General features: G+C 41.3%; 1 protein-coding gene across 6 annotated transcripts in view; it reads left to right on the forward strand.

Moving 5' to 3' along the window:
- Window positions 1-15,561, forward strand: part of LOC136337512 (UDP-glucuronosyltransferase 2B31-like) — a 78,887-nt gene that overhangs the window by 44,064 nt on the left and 19,262 nt on the right. The window lies entirely within an intron of this gene.

Here is a 15,561-nt window from a genome sequence, read left to right on the forward strand (position 1 = left end):
CTAAAGTATTTTATTCTTTTTGATGCTATTATATATATAATTATTTTCCTTTCAAACTTTTCATTACCAGTGTTAAAAATACAATTGACTTTTGTATGTTTGCTTTGTATACTGAATTTCTTGTGAATTTGTTTATTAACTATAAAGAATTTGTGGATTCGTTAGGATTTTCATTTTGAAAACATCAATGAATAGAGGTAGTTCTACTTTTTCTTTTCCAATTTAGATAACTTTTTCTCCTATGTAATTTCTCTGGCTAGAACTTCCAGTTCACTATGAAATAGAAATTATAAATACAATGTAGATAAAAAAGATGCCGCAGACTAAAACTGATAAGCTCAGGGGAGACCTGCATAGCGTGCTTTAGAAACTCTGAGACCTAAAGTAACCACATAGGTTGGTCTGGAATGGAAACTTCCTATCTAAAAGCCAGTCATGGCAGATTGTCATGTCCTAAGCCAGCATCTTCCTTGACAAGGGTCAATCTTTACCTTAACTGAGCATCTCTGTTGTCTTTTTGCATCTGCAATAACATATCTTTGAAAGAACACAGTAATCCCCTTTTTTATCCAGACCCCTCAGTGTACAATCTTCCTCCAGAATAAGAGATCACAGAACCCCTGCCTCTTATCTTGTTCTCCCTCATACCATCTCCGCATGCTGTAAATGTTAATCATGAACTATTATGTAAACACCATGTAAAAGAAGTATATGCCTATTTTATTTTTTATCCTTTCTCTGAGATTTTCCTCTTTTCTTTCTCCCATCCCCTTAATCAATTACGAATGGATTTCATGCAACACACTTCTGATGCATAAAATATGTGGTAGAACTGCCGTTTTCTGGAGCTTTTTCTATATCTGTTGAAATTTTCTTTCTGGAAATTGTCTTCAGTTTGATTCAAATAAACTCATAAAAATTCTCTCCAGATTTAGGTGTTTCTTATGTTGACAGCATTCTTGGTTTTGTTTCTGATCTTAAGGGTAAAGCTTCCAGTCTTTCATTATTAATTATCATGTTAGCTGTGGACTTTCAGAGATGCTCTTTTCCATGTGAGAATATAACTCCTGATACTAGTTTATTGACTGTTTTCACAAGGACATTGTGTTAGATTTTCTTATGTTTTACTGTGTTTATTGAGATTATCATGTTTCTCTCCTTCATTCTATTGTGTGCTGTACATCGGTTGTTGCATATAGAATCCCATTTACATACCTGGGAAAATAACCAACTTAGAAATGCTGTATACTATCGTTAAATGCTAGTAGATTCAGTTGGCTAGTATTTTGTTGAGGATCTTTACATCTATATTTATAAGGGCTATTAACCTACAGTTTACTACTAGCGATATTTCTGGATTTGCTTGCAGGGTAATGAAGGCCTCATAAATTTGTTGGAAAGTGTGAAAAAACACACTTTTTATAATGTTTGAAATAATTTGAGAAGGATTTCCACAGAATAAAATGCTTGCTCTCTAGCTCTCTCTTTGTAACATAGAGAAACAATTCATTCCATTACAAGCACTTACACAGGTAGTCATGGAGAGTAAGAGGCCTGCTGGTGTAACATCCACTGGAAACAGATGATATCAATCTAGTGGTTAAGGACTAACTCCAAAGGAGGAAAAAATCTTTTATGTAGGATTAATTTTAAAATCAAATACAAGCTATTGATTCAATCTTCTCAACTTAACTGGACAGTCTACCTGTGGTATAACTTTCAGGTAAAAGCATGAATCATTATGATTTGGTGGTCCCAAGCACCCTTTTAAAAAAATTATCACAGAAAGAAAAAAATAATATAAAAACAGCTGAAGAAATGTTCTATCTTAATTCTTGCCTTCATTTCTCCCACGCTAATAGCTCTTGCTTCAATTCTACTAATTTATGGTAAAAGGCTGCTTGAATCTAGAGTTCCTGCAAGAGCCCTTGTAAGCCAGAGGAGGCTTTTCAGAAAATGTTGGGGAAATGTGCACCAAGATAGTCATTAAAAATTTACAGGAGTTTCTAGAACACAGCTCAGCGGGAATCAATGGACAGACTGATAACAAAGGGATTTAGAAGTTTCATTTTTTTTATGTGGATCCCTTCTGGCCCCTTGGATGTCTTACTGTCTGTGGCCCTCACCCACCTCTTACCTCGCCCCTGCCCTCCTCTCATAATGTGACATGAAAAAACTCCTGAATTTGTGGATCTCTTAAGGTGGATTTCAGGATTAGTTCTCCCATATTCTCAGTTGGTACACAATTTATCAATAAAATAATCTTGTCCTAGGGTTTCTTTTGTTGGGAAGTTTATGATTATTGATTTGTTCTCTCACTTGTTGAAGGCATATTAAAATTACCCACTTTTCCTTCAGTCAGTATTTTAGAAAAAAATTTTTATTCTACTTGGGAATCAAAATTGTTCACATAAAATTGTTAAAACTATTCTTGTATTTCCAGGAGCCTCCATCGTGGCCATTCACATGCAGGTTCCCATTGGATTTGGGAAGAAGATAAAGAAATGGAGGAGTTGGAGAGGGTGGGCCATTCTGTTTATTGGTGTCTCACCAAGAGAGGTGTCTCAGAAGAGTAGACAAGAGAAAATAGAAAACCTGCTTTTCCCATGGAGGGCAAGGAATTTGGGAGGTCCGTGCAATGGTGATAGCAGGGAACCAAGAGAATGAGCCTTCAGTCTGAACTCATTTTATATTGTAGAAATCAAAACCATTAATCCAATATACAAATAAGGAAGTCACTCATAAAAAGTCACTTATCATGCTATCAGTCAAGGGTGTGGGAAAAAGCTTAATTTTAAAATTAAGCCTTAGGGCCCTGGCTGGTTGGCTCAGTGGTAGAGTGTCAGCCTGGCCTGCAGGAGTCCCGGGTTTGATTCCCGGCCAGGGCACACAAGAGAAGCGTCAATCTGCTTCTCCACCGCTCCCCTTCTCCTTCCTCTCTGTCTCTCTCTTCCCCTCCCACAGGCAAGGCTCCATTGGAGCAAAGTTGGTGGGCATGTCAGCGATGGAGCAACGCCCCAGATGGGCAGAGCATCACCCCCTACTGGGCATGCCGGGTGGATCCCGGTTGGGCGCATGCAGCAGTCTGTCTGCCTCCTGTTTCCAACTTCAGAAAAATATAAATAAATAAATAAATAAATAAACAAACAAATAAAACTAAGCCTTAGGCTATAATAACTTTGCCAGCTTACAGCCTGTCTCCCACACCCAAAGCGAGCAAACATTCATGTCATATTTAAAAACTAATTTGACCACCAATTCTCTTATAATTTTTGTAAGATCAGTGTTTATGTCCCCATTTTAAATATTGGATCATTGGTGATTGATAGTTTGTGTTGGCGGTGGAACAATATCAGTATGTTAGACCTTGGTTCATAAACCTTGGTACATCATACTTGAGTACTGCTTAAAAGAGATCAGAGTCAAGACCCAATATATTAGAAAAAGTTTACTTAGAAAGTCACAGAGGTTGTAGAAATGAGCCACAGAAGACATAGGTTTAGGAAACAAGTTACACAAACAAAAGAAGGGCCATTGGAGTTTATAAGAAAAGGAAAGTCAAGGGAAACACACCTAGGAAAAGAGGGTAGGGAAAGGGAAATATGTGGTCCAGAGTGGCAGCACACTACATTCTTATCTTGAGGGTATTTATCTATAGGTCTCAAGGAAGAATGTCAATAGAATATTTATCAGTTTACCAGGTGTGTCCTCTCAGGGTTTTCTTCACTGTTAGATCAGTGCCAGGACAGGAGGTCATTAGTCAATGCCGCTGGTCCTGAGGTCAGCCATGGCATGGCTTGTCTGGTTTTGTTGCTTTTCTGGACATGGCACTGAAACACATTATCTCCCTGGTTTAATGCTTAAGGGAGTAGTCATGCAAAAGCTCAAATGGGAGTCACATGAGGCCAGTCTTCATCTGTTCCTATTCCAAGGGGTCTACCACATGAGTAGCGACATATGTGAGAAGGAAAGGTCAGGGTAGAATCCAAACCAAATGACCAATGACATGAAAGTCAGGAGAGGGTTTGTTGGTCAAATAGGTTTATAAATATGATACATATGTTTGCTCACTTATACGTTGCATTGTATGTGGGGGACAGACTGTAAGCAGCCTGGGTCATTATAGCCTGAGGCTTAAGTTTTAAGACTAAGCTTTTCCCCACATCCCTGACTAATTGCATGATGGAGGGTGATACACTCTCATGAGGAATACCATTTATGCCTCAGATAAGTGACTTTGTATCAGAGACTTTCTTGTTTGTATATTGGATTAAAAGTTTTGATTTCTATACTATAAAGTGGGGCAAACCAGGAGCTTTCTCTCTCTAGGTTTCTGAGATTAGCATTAGAGAGGAGAGCAGAGAAAGACCATGTGGAGGAGAGAAAGCAGCTAAGATGGCAGAATGCTGAAGGAGAAGCCAGTTTGTGCAGAGAGAAGGAGATGGGAAACAGTTGAATAAGGCTGGTGTGGTACAAACTGGTGGAATCTATGGAAGTCTGAAAAGACCAGGGTAACAGGCTTTATTGAAAGGAAGAAAGGAACCCTGCTGGGCACTTCTCCAGGGAGAAGGGTACTGGTTACAGACTAGGGGTGAATTTTACAGCATTTGGGAGAGTCTGAGAGGGTACTGAATCAGAAGTTCTGGTATGTTCCCTTCTGTAGTTTTAGGATTTCAGCTGTCTGGAATTGCTCCTCCTTGGGTGGTTAATCAGCTTTCTGGAACTTTTCTGCCTCAAGGGTGATTGTCCAGTAAGTAAGGGTGAGGTCAGGCAGCCAGGTGGACAACAAAAGGTCAGTTGGGAGTTCTGGTAAATTTATATATCTATCATTTCTCAACTCTGTGGTATAATAAAAAAGGAAAAGAGGTGGGGGGAAGGAGAGGGTATGGGGTTCAGTAAGGAGGTTTGTCTTGGACTGGCCATCTTCTGGAGCTACTTCCTGCTGTTTTTCCTATTGGGGGCCTCCTTCGTGAACCCTCCCTTGTGGTAGCTGGAGTAGAGGTTGTAAAAGCATTTGATTATAGGTAATTCTGGAGATTTCTCTCATTCAAGCCTGAAGGAACTTGATAAGGAAAGAGGCAAGCATTAAAATTAGGTACAAAATTAGGATTGGTCCTATAATTGGTGCTATCATCAAGAACAAGGGGTTTTTCCAATTTCCTGATTGGCGAAGGTCTGCATATGGTTCTGTAAGAAACTAGTGAACAAACATAAGGGCCAGGGTCCAAAAGTTAGAAAAATAAATAGGAGAGTGAGTGAACCAATGAAAGGCAATAGTCAAGACACTTAGTTTGTGAGAAACCACTTATTCCATGTTTATGAATTCACTGGGCTTCAGAGAGAGAGAGAGAGAGTAGGAATAAGACAGGGAAGTGGCCAGTCCCCCTGCCCATAGACCTGTTTTTGTAGAGATTTCTAAAGCAATAAGAAGAGGAATTACCTGTATAGCTTGTTTGGTCCTTAGATTGATGGGTAGTGTACTAGGAACTGAAAGAGGCTCATGGGGTTGGATTAGGTTGATATTTGGGGTGAGATAAATTAGGGTACAGGTTTTTGTCCAGTTAGTAGAGAGACACATGTGGGTGTTGGCACCACACAAGTAGAAAGCCCCTGATTGGTTGATTGTTGGGCAGATAAAATATTATACTCACTTTGTTAAAGATGGCGCTGCCCACGTGGAGGCTGTTGCCCAGGTGATATTAATGTGTGTCTCTGTGGGCTGTGGGCAGGCAGAATCCTTGTAGCCTGGGGCTTGGTTTTGGGATTAAGCCTTTCCCACCCTTTTGATGTGGGGTGGTACAATCCCATCATGCCCCAGATAAGTGACTTTGTATTAGAGACTTCCCTATTTTGTATATTGGATTAAAGGTTTGGATTTCTACACTATAAAATAGGGGCAGAACGGGAGCTTGCTCTCTTGGTTCCTGAGATTAGCATTAGAGAGCAGAGAGAGGCCATGTGGAGTAGGCCAGGAGAAGCAGCCAAGATAGCAGAGTGTTGAGTGAGAAGCCAGTTTGTGCAGAGTGAAGGAAGGAGATGGGGAACAGAGGTGAATAAGTCTGGTGAGCTAGAAACCTTTGATTCTAGGAAACTCGGATAAGTCAGTAGCTTTGTGAGCACTGAATATGAGTGGATTTTGGAGCCCACTGTGTGTTTTACTTGCCCACTGGGTGCAAGCTAGGATTAAAGATGACGACTCATCAGTTTTTGGCTCCATTGTTTCTTTACCGACTGTCCGAATCCAATGCGAACCTGCATGGGTCGGGTTGCTGTGATGGTGGCCCAGACTTCTGGCTTTACATTGATACAGGATGAGAGGTGGATAGAGAATAGAAGGACAAGGGGTCAGTTTTGTTTCTCTTCTTCTGAGCTCCAGATGGTCAGGGTGGAGGAAAGAGCCGCCCTAATAAGTGGTGAAAGTAGAGGATTGTTAGCTAGGGTGACTGATTAAACATTCTTTGAAAACTGACTGTTTAAATTCTTTTTTTCTGGTACAAACCTTCTACAATCTGCACAAACCTTCTACAATTTACATAAACCTTCAACTTTCATGCTCTTTCTTATCCAAAAATAACTGGCCTTCTGTAAATCCAGTAGCCGTGGCCACCATCACAGCCACCTGGCTCATGCAGGTTCGCATTGGATTCGGACAGTCAGTAAAGAAACAATGGAGCCAAAAACTGGTGGGCCATCATCTTTAATCCTAGCTTGCACCTGGTGGGCAAGTAAAAACACACACTGGGCTCCAAAACCCACTCATTCAGTGCTCACAAAGCTACTGACTTATCCAAGTTTCCTAGAATCAAAGGTTTCTAGCTCACTAGCCTCATTCTTCTTTGTTCCCCATCTCCTTCTCTCTGCACAAACTCTGCACTAACTGACTTCTCTTTCAGCACTCCACCATCTTGGCTGCGTCTCCTCTCCTCCACGTGGCCTTACTCTGCTCTTCAACCTGCTCTCTGCTCTAATGCTAATCTCAGGAACCAAGAGAGCAAGCTCTCGGTCTGCCCCACTTTATAGTGCAGAAATCAAAACCTTTAATCCAATATACAAAATAGGGAAGTCTCTAATACAAAGTCACTTATCTGAGGCATGATGGGATTGCACCACTCCACATCAAAAAGGGTGGGAAAGGCTTAGTCTTAAAACCAAGCCCCAGGCTACAAGGATTCTGCCTGCCCCACAGCCTGCCCCCAACACACATTAATATCACCTGGGTGACTGGCTTCCACGTGGGCAGCGCCATTTTTAACAAAGTGAGCATAATATATTTTATCTGCCCAACACTTTCCAAAGTATTTCATTACCTTATACCTTCTATTATTAAAACTATACTGTTCCTTTCTAGTCAGAACTCTTGATTTAAAAATCTTTAACCTTTAGTGACAATTAAGTTGGCTTTCGTTTAACCCTAGTTTTCCTTTTCCCAAAGCCTGATAAAAAGAAGTCTTCAGTGAGTTTTTCATACATTCGCTGTATGTAGACCAACCAGCTTCCAGTTTGTGGTTGGAGTAGGGTATGTCATTTTTCTACCTTAGCAGCAGTGGGAGTTGTCAGGATCACAGTGTGTGGATCAGTCCACACGAAAGTCAGCCCTTGGGTGTTATACTGCTGGAAGCACCTTTTGGATAGTCTTTGAACAGTTTGCTGAGTAACCTGTAAATCCTGCAAGTACTTTGGGAAAGGGTGGTTACATTTCTATACTTTGCAGTTAGAGTTTAAGTCCTAGTGACCACTGCTTCTAGCTGGAATTAGCAGCAGGTCCTAGCCCACAATAGGCATGAGGCATTGAGACAAGAGGAATAAAGGAGATACTATACATTATATAAAGTAACAAAATCAGACTGTCAATACCCACAGTAGAGATCTTTGAGGGATAAATAAAATTCAAATATTCAGGCAAGGCATAGTAGATGGCCCTTGTGTTTACAAGAAATGAGATCAGTCTGCTACTTGGCTCGTGAACGATGTCCTTGGGCCTTCAGTGGCTATTCCCAGCATGCTGGGCAAGGTAGCTGTAGCAGGGCTAGAAGAGACTGAACCCTCTCTCCATGGAGCAAAGGGGCAGCTTACCTTCTCATGTTCCTTTTCCATAGCACAGACATGTCAACTAGTGGGGCCGGGAAGCCTGGCAGCCTTCAGTTCAATGACCTTTCTTTCCACTCTGGAGCAGGGCCCTGATAGAATTCTATTAAGCCCTTTAGGGTGCTGTAGCCTTTAAGAGTATATGCCCAAAGCTGGTATTTCCTGACCTCTTTTGGGCCTTATTTGCCTTTTCTGTTACTTCCTTGGCCATTATAGACCTTAAAAGCCATGCTCAGAGGATCTCACTGAGGGGCTTGACTAAGAGAGCAAAACTGAAAATTCAGTTTTAAAAGAACCCTATTAGACTGAGGAAAGAAAGGATTTGATTTGCAGTTTTAGGTAGTTGGAGACTGCGGAGGGTCTGAGTTTGATCTAGGGTGAGAACTCAGGTGGTGGGGGTTAAGGTGATGCCCAGATAGACTACGGACTGAGAGTGAACTTGAGCCTTAGCAGAGAAGACACGATATCACTTTATAGCGGGGAAGTTAAGAAGGGTGGTGGTGTGTCTCCTTGAGGCAGGCAGGGAGGGGCTGCAGAGGAGTAGGTCACTAGTTTCGAGATTTCATGTTGCTAAATCCTGAGCTAGTGCCTGCCCAAACAGGTGTGGGCTGTTTTTGATCCCCTGGGGTAAAACAGTCTATGTAAGTTGTTGGGCTGCATTAGTGTCCGGGTCAGTCCAAGTAAAAGCAAACAGAAAGTAAGAGTCAAGGTGTAGAGGAATAGTAAGGAAGGCATTCTTGAGATTTAGGACCATGAAGTGAGTGATGTTTGAGGAAATGTGTGACAGTAACCTGTAGAGATTAGGGACTACTGAATGGAGAGGAACTACTGCCTCATTGATTAGATGTAAGGCTTGTACAAGGCGATAAGCCCCTGAAGATTTTTGACCAGAAAGGGTGGGGGTATTGCAGGGAGAGTCTGTGGGGATGAGTAAGCCTGGTTTAACAGGTGGGTAGCTATTGGTTTCAGGTCTTTGAAACAGACACAGTTACGTATTAAACAAAGATTTTACATATAAATTATAAATTAAGAAATTTAAATGAGCACGCTTTACTTGTTTCAATTCAAACTATACTAGAGATATTTTCTGACAAAGAGACAAGATGGATTACTTACACAGTTTAATAGACAATTCTGCTTTTTTAAGTTTTCGAGATTGTAGGAAGTTGTCAGCATAGAGGTGTGGAAGAGAGAAAGCACACGGATGGAGAGCGTGAACAGCTGGATTGAAAGAAGGAGGGTCAGAATTTGCAGGAGGAGTGGGAGGAGGTTGAAGTGTGGGTGGTGACACCATGTGGTCAGAGGAGTCAAAACGATTTAGAAATTTGAGGAGAAGGGAGAGGAGTGGAAGGCACAGTCAGTCTCTGAGGAAGGGGAAGGATGGGTTGAAGAAGAAAAAGAGACAGAGCTGCCTATCTGTAAGGAAGGAAGAAGAGTTTAAGAACACAGTGGAGAAGGAAGGGGCCCCTGGCCAGCAGAGGAGGAGAAGAAGAAGAAAGAGAGACTGGTATTTGCAAGTGAATGAGAAACAGGATTTTGCGAAGGGAAGGGGCTTTCTGGAGGAAAGAAACTCAAGTGAAAGAGATTTGCTGAGGGACCAGAGAGGGGTCCCAAGAGAGGGGTGCCCCTGGGGGTCAGTCAGGATGGGGAGAGAGTTGGGTGTCCATGGAGAAGGAAAGATTAGGAGCAGAGGTTTTAGGTGCGGTTTAGTACAAGTGGCACAGAAATTAAGGACAGAAGTGAAAGCAGAAGAAAGCCTGCACATAAGGAATTTCTGATGCCCTCCCCGTCCGGTGGCAGAATTTGTCAAGATCTCTTAGGATATTGTAATGGTAGTAGAAAGCAACCTGGCTAGGTGCCTAGACTTTCGAGGAAGTCCGTAGAAGCAGGGAGCTCAGAGTAGAAACCTCCCAAACTGTGAACCTCAGAGAGTAGAGTGAGTCCTGAAGGAGTAGAGGAGTCCCGAAGGAGTAGAAGAGTCCTGAAGGAGTAGAGGAGTAGTCTCTGAGGCCTGAGATTGGGAGGACCCCATGTTCTTAGGGGAGTCTTGCTGGATGGTTTGGGCTGAGAGGAGCCCATAACAGAGGAGACTGGTGAGAGGAGGGAGCATCCCCGCCTTCAGTCACAGTTCCGAGAGGAGAAAATCTCGGTAGAAAGAAAGTCTCAGACAGGAGGTCGTCACCCCAAGGCTGAGATCTTGGGACGTAGGAGAGGGGCCTGGCTAGGTGTGCTTAGACTTTTGTAGAAGTCCATAAAGGAGTATAGGCAGACCACCCGTAGATATGGGGTCCAAAGTCAAAACTGTCCAACCAGGAAGGGGTGCTTTTAGAGAGAAATTTGGAGGCCAACTGGGGAAAAGGGAGGGAGAAACTCCTTACCTTTCTGTAGTCCAGCAGGGGTTCAGGAAAGGGTAAGACCGCCAGCCAATCAACCTACAATTATACATCTAAACAGAATCAGGGAGTAAGCCCGGGATGAGCTGCCACTGCCCATTGCTTCCCTGGTTGTAAGTTTGGACGGCAAAGAGGTATCGTCCAGGCAGTTAGTACCCTGTCCCGGGTTTCGGCACCAAATGTTGGAATCCATGGGAGTCTGAAAGACCAGAGTAACAGGCTTTATTGAAAGGAAAGAAGGGGCCCAGCCAGGCACTTCACCAAGAAGAAGGGCAATGGATACAGACTAGGGGCGAATTTTATAGCATTTGGGAGACCCTGAAGGGGTACTGAGTCAAAAGTTCTGGTATGTTCCCTTCTGCAGTTTTAGGATTTCAGCTTTTTGCAATGCTCCTCCTTGGGCATTTGATTAGCTTTCTGGAACTTTTCTGCCTCAGGAGCGATTGTCCAGTAAGTAAGTGTGCGGTCAGGCAGCGAGGTGGGATAACAAAAGGTCAGTTGGAAGTTCTGGTAAATTCAATATCTATCATAAACCTTTGATTCTAGGAAACTCGGATAAGTCAGTGGCTTTGGAAGCCCTGACTGGAAAGGGAAGTGTTTTCCCACTGTGTATTTCTTGCCCGCCGGGTGCAAGCTAGGATCAAAGCTAATAAACCACCAGTTCTTGGCACCATTGTTTCATTACCATCTGTCTGAATCAAGTGCTAACCTGCACAGGCCAGGTGGCTGTGATGGTGGCCATGGCTACTGGCCATACAGGGTTCAAACCACACAACCAGCTATATGAAAAATCAAGGGTGTAAATCACATGACCAGCGATATGCTAGGGGAGGAAAGGTCACCCTGGTGGTAAGGTGTTTGTTTTCCCAAGTTTGCCTGTTGCTGGTACCCAGGGCTTTCTGTCCTGGTTACCTTCTGTGACTGATCATCATCCTTACTCTGTTCATGCTTGTCTGTCTCCTACAGTCTGCATTTTTCTCTCTAACTTTGTGAGGTTAGCTAAAATTTTGTCAAATTTGGTGATATTTTCAAAGAATTTATTTTTAGTTTTATTGATATTCTCTGCTGTTTTTCTACTATGTGTTTCATTAAACATCATCCTAATCAATATATTTCCTTCTGTTTACTAGTTTTAGGTTCTTTTGTTATTCCTTTTATAATTTCTTAAGGTAAAATTTAGATTACTCATTTGATATCATTTTTCATTTTTATGTAGGCAATAAAAGGTATAAATTTTTTTCTTAGCACTATTTTCACTGGGTTGATAAATTATGGTATGCTGACTTTATTTTTCATTTATTGCAAAGTATTCTTTATTTATCCTGTGATTTTTTTTAGTCACTCATTGATTAATTAAGAGCATATTTTTTAGATTCCATTCCATAACTAGAAGTTTCTTACCTAACCAAGAAGTGTGCAGTGGATACAGTGTTGGCCTGGGATGAAGAAGACACAGGTTTAAAACTCCCAGGTTACCGATTTTAGCAACGGCTCATATGGCTTGAGCGTGTAACTCACTAGAGTGAGTGTGGGTCACTGGCTTGAGTGTAGGATCATTGACACATGGTCACTGATTTGAGCCCAAAGGTCACTGGCTTGTAACTCAAGGTTGCTGGCATGAGTCCAAGGTTGCTGGCTTGAGCAAGGGTCATTTGCTCTGCTATAACCCTCCCTCAGTCAAGGCATATATGAGAAAACAATCAATGAAAAACTAAGACGCCATAACAAAGAAATGATGTTTCTCATCCCTCTCCCTTTTTGTCTGTCCATGTTTTTCCTCTCTCTGTCTGTTTGTCTATCTCTGGCCCTGTCTCTTCCAAAAAGAAAGTTCCATAAGTCTACACCTCCCATCTACATGATGAATCTACAGGTAGATGTGAAGTAAATCCCTCTGAAATAAATCTAATAATCACATGAGTGACTCCTACAGTGAGGTAAACAGGAAAACCCCCACATTATAATTGATAGGAAATGCTAAGACACACTCACCATAAACTACATGCTCAACATAACATCATACACATAGAAGGAATCTTACAACTCCTTACTTCTCCTTCAGAGGAGAAATGGTTTGGACTCAAAATCTAGCATGACTTTTGAAACTACCACTTGAGGCTCAGGCCACAAATAATTGACAATTGGAATATCTTTTTATCGATAACTGCTCTATATGTAAATAGATTAGCCCTGGCTGGTTGGCTCAATGATAGAGTGTTGGGCTTGTGTGTGAATGGGTTCGATTCCTAGCCAGGACACACAGGAGAAGTGCCCATATGCTTCTTCATTCTTCTGCTTCTCCTTCCTCTCTATCTCTCTTTTCCCCTCCCACAGCCAGGGCTCCATTGAGGAAAATTTGGCCTGGGTGTTGAGGATGGCTTCATGTCCTCTGCCACAGGTGCTAAAGGGCTCTGGATGCAGTGGAGCAATTCCTCAGAGGGGCCGAGCATCGCTCCCTGGTGGGCAGGCCAGGTGGATCCCAGTTGGGTGCATGCAGGAGTCTGTCTGACTACTCATCCCCCAGCTTCACACTTTGGAAAATACAAAAAAAAATGTAAATAGATTTAACTGCTCATTGTAAAGATATAATGTAGATGAATGATAAAAAACAAACAAACAAGATCTCACTCAATGATGTCTATGAAAGACTCACTTTAAATTTAAGGACACATATAAGTTGAAACTGAAGAGATGGAAAATGATATGCCATGTAAATGATAGCCAAAAGATAGCAGGTACATCTCTACTTATATCATAAAAAATAGACTTTAAGGCAGAAATTACCACAAGAGACCAAGGAGAGCAGTATGTAGTGATCAAGGGTCATTCACATGGGAGATATAACAATTATAAATATACATGCACCTTATATCAGAGCAACTAATGTATAAAGCAAACATTGTCTGAACTGAAAAAAAAATAGACAGCAATATAGTAATAGTAGGAGACTTCAGTACCCCACTTTTATTAATGAATAGAGCACCTAACAGAAAATCAAGAAAAAAAACAATGAACTTGAACAACACTTTAGACCAGAAGAACTTAGTAGACATACACAGTACATAGCAGAAGATATATTCTTCTCAAGCCCACACAGAAGACTCTTTTTTTTTTTTTTTTTTTTTTTTATTTTCATTTTTCTGAAGCTGGAAACAGGGAGAGACAGTCAGACAGACTCCCGCATGCGCCCGACCGCGATCCACCCGGCACGCCCACCAGGGGCGGTGCTCTGCCCCCCAGGGGGCGATGCTCTGCCCATCCTGGGCGTCGCCATATTGCGACCAGAGCCACTCTAGCGCCTGAGGCAGAGGCCACAGAGCCATGCCCAGCGCCCGGGCCATCTCTGCTCCAATGGAGCCTTGGCTGCGGGAGGGGAAGAGAGAGACAGAGAGGAAAGCGCGGCAGAGGGGTGGAGAAGCAAATGGGCGCTTCTCCTGTGTGCCCTGGCCGGGAATCGAACCCGGGTCCTCCGCACGCTAGGCCGACGCTCTACCGCTGAGCCAACCGGCCAGGGCCAGAAGACTCTTTATAATAAATTAAATTAGAGTAATAAACAAATCTTAAGAAATTTAACAAGACTAAAATTTTAAAATTATAACCAAGAATTTTTCACTGGAATAAAACAAGAAATCAGGAACAAAAGAAGTAGTTTCTTCAAAAAGTTAAAAATGGAACTGCCTTTTGACCCAGTTATCCCACTTTTAAAAATGTATCCTAAGAATTCCAGAAATTAATTTAAAAGAAAAAATGCCCGTGTTAATTGCAATATTGTTTACAATAGCCAGGATCTGGAAACAGCCCAAGTGTCCATCAGTGGATGAGTGAATAAAACACCTGTGGTACATAGACATAATGGAATACTATGCAGCCTGTGAAAAAGAAGGAAATCTTACCTTTTCCAATGGCATGAATGGACCTTGAGATTATTATGCTAAGTAAAATAAGCAGGCAGAGAAAGATAAATATCATATGATCTAAGTTATATGTGGAATCTAAGAAACATGATGAGCTGAAGAATGGAATAGAGGCAGAAGCAGAGTCATGGGGAGCAGAGCGACAGCTGTCAGAGGGAAGGGGGATGAGGGGATGGGATCAGAGAAGGTGAAGGGATTAGTGAAATTATATATACATAACACATAGATACAGGTAACAGAATAACAAATCCTAGAGGGAAGGAAGGGAGAGATTCAGGGAAGGAGAGCAAAAGGGTGTAATGAAGGGCACATTGTCTGAGGGTGAGAGTGTTATATTAAGTTGGACACTTGAATACATGTTAACACAATAAATTTAAAACGTTAATTAAAAAATACAGAGAAAATAACTGTAAAATTCAAAATTTTTGGATATTAACCACCTTCAACAGACTCTGTATAACCAGTGGATCAAAGTAAATATCAAAGCAGAACGAGAAAATATTTTAACAAAAATGAAAATGAAAACAATAATTGCGGTATTTAGCAAAAGCAGTGTGCAGATGGTAGTTTATACTAAAACATTAATATTTAGGGTGCAATGTCTATCAACTGATGTACAAATAAACAAATGTGGTATATCTATATTATGAAATAGTATCTGGAAATAAATAGCAATAAAATCATGATACATACTAAAATATGACTGAATCTTTAAAATAGTATGCTAAGTGAAGGAAACTAGTCATAAGAGTTCACATATTACATTATTCCATTTACAGAAAATGCTATATTATATTAGAGGCATATACCAGATTAATGATTTGACAGATTTGAGGAGTTCCTTGTACAGGATTAAGGTATCACTTGAGTTATGAAAATGCTCTTCATGTGATCATCATGGTGGTAGCACAATTCTGTGAATACATGAGGAATTATAGAAATATATATTTGAAATTCATCAACTGAATGGTGTGTAACTTACGTGTTCACAAAGTTTTATTTAAAAGAAAAAATCTCTTGAAATATCATTCAGGTAATTTTTTGTCAGCCATATAAAGGCTTTATCTTCTTTTCTTCACAAAAAGAGACTATAGACACCATTACTCCCCATCCTATAGTTTTTACATTTATCTATAATACATAATATATCATAGATATATTATAGAGTTGAC

This window comes from Saccopteryx bilineata, chromosome 5, assembly GCF_036850765.1.
Source record: "Saccopteryx bilineata isolate mSacBil1 chromosome 5, mSacBil1_pri_phased_curated, whole genome shotgun sequence".
NCBI lineage: Eukaryota > Metazoa > Chordata > Mammalia > Chiroptera > Emballonuridae > Saccopteryx > Saccopteryx bilineata.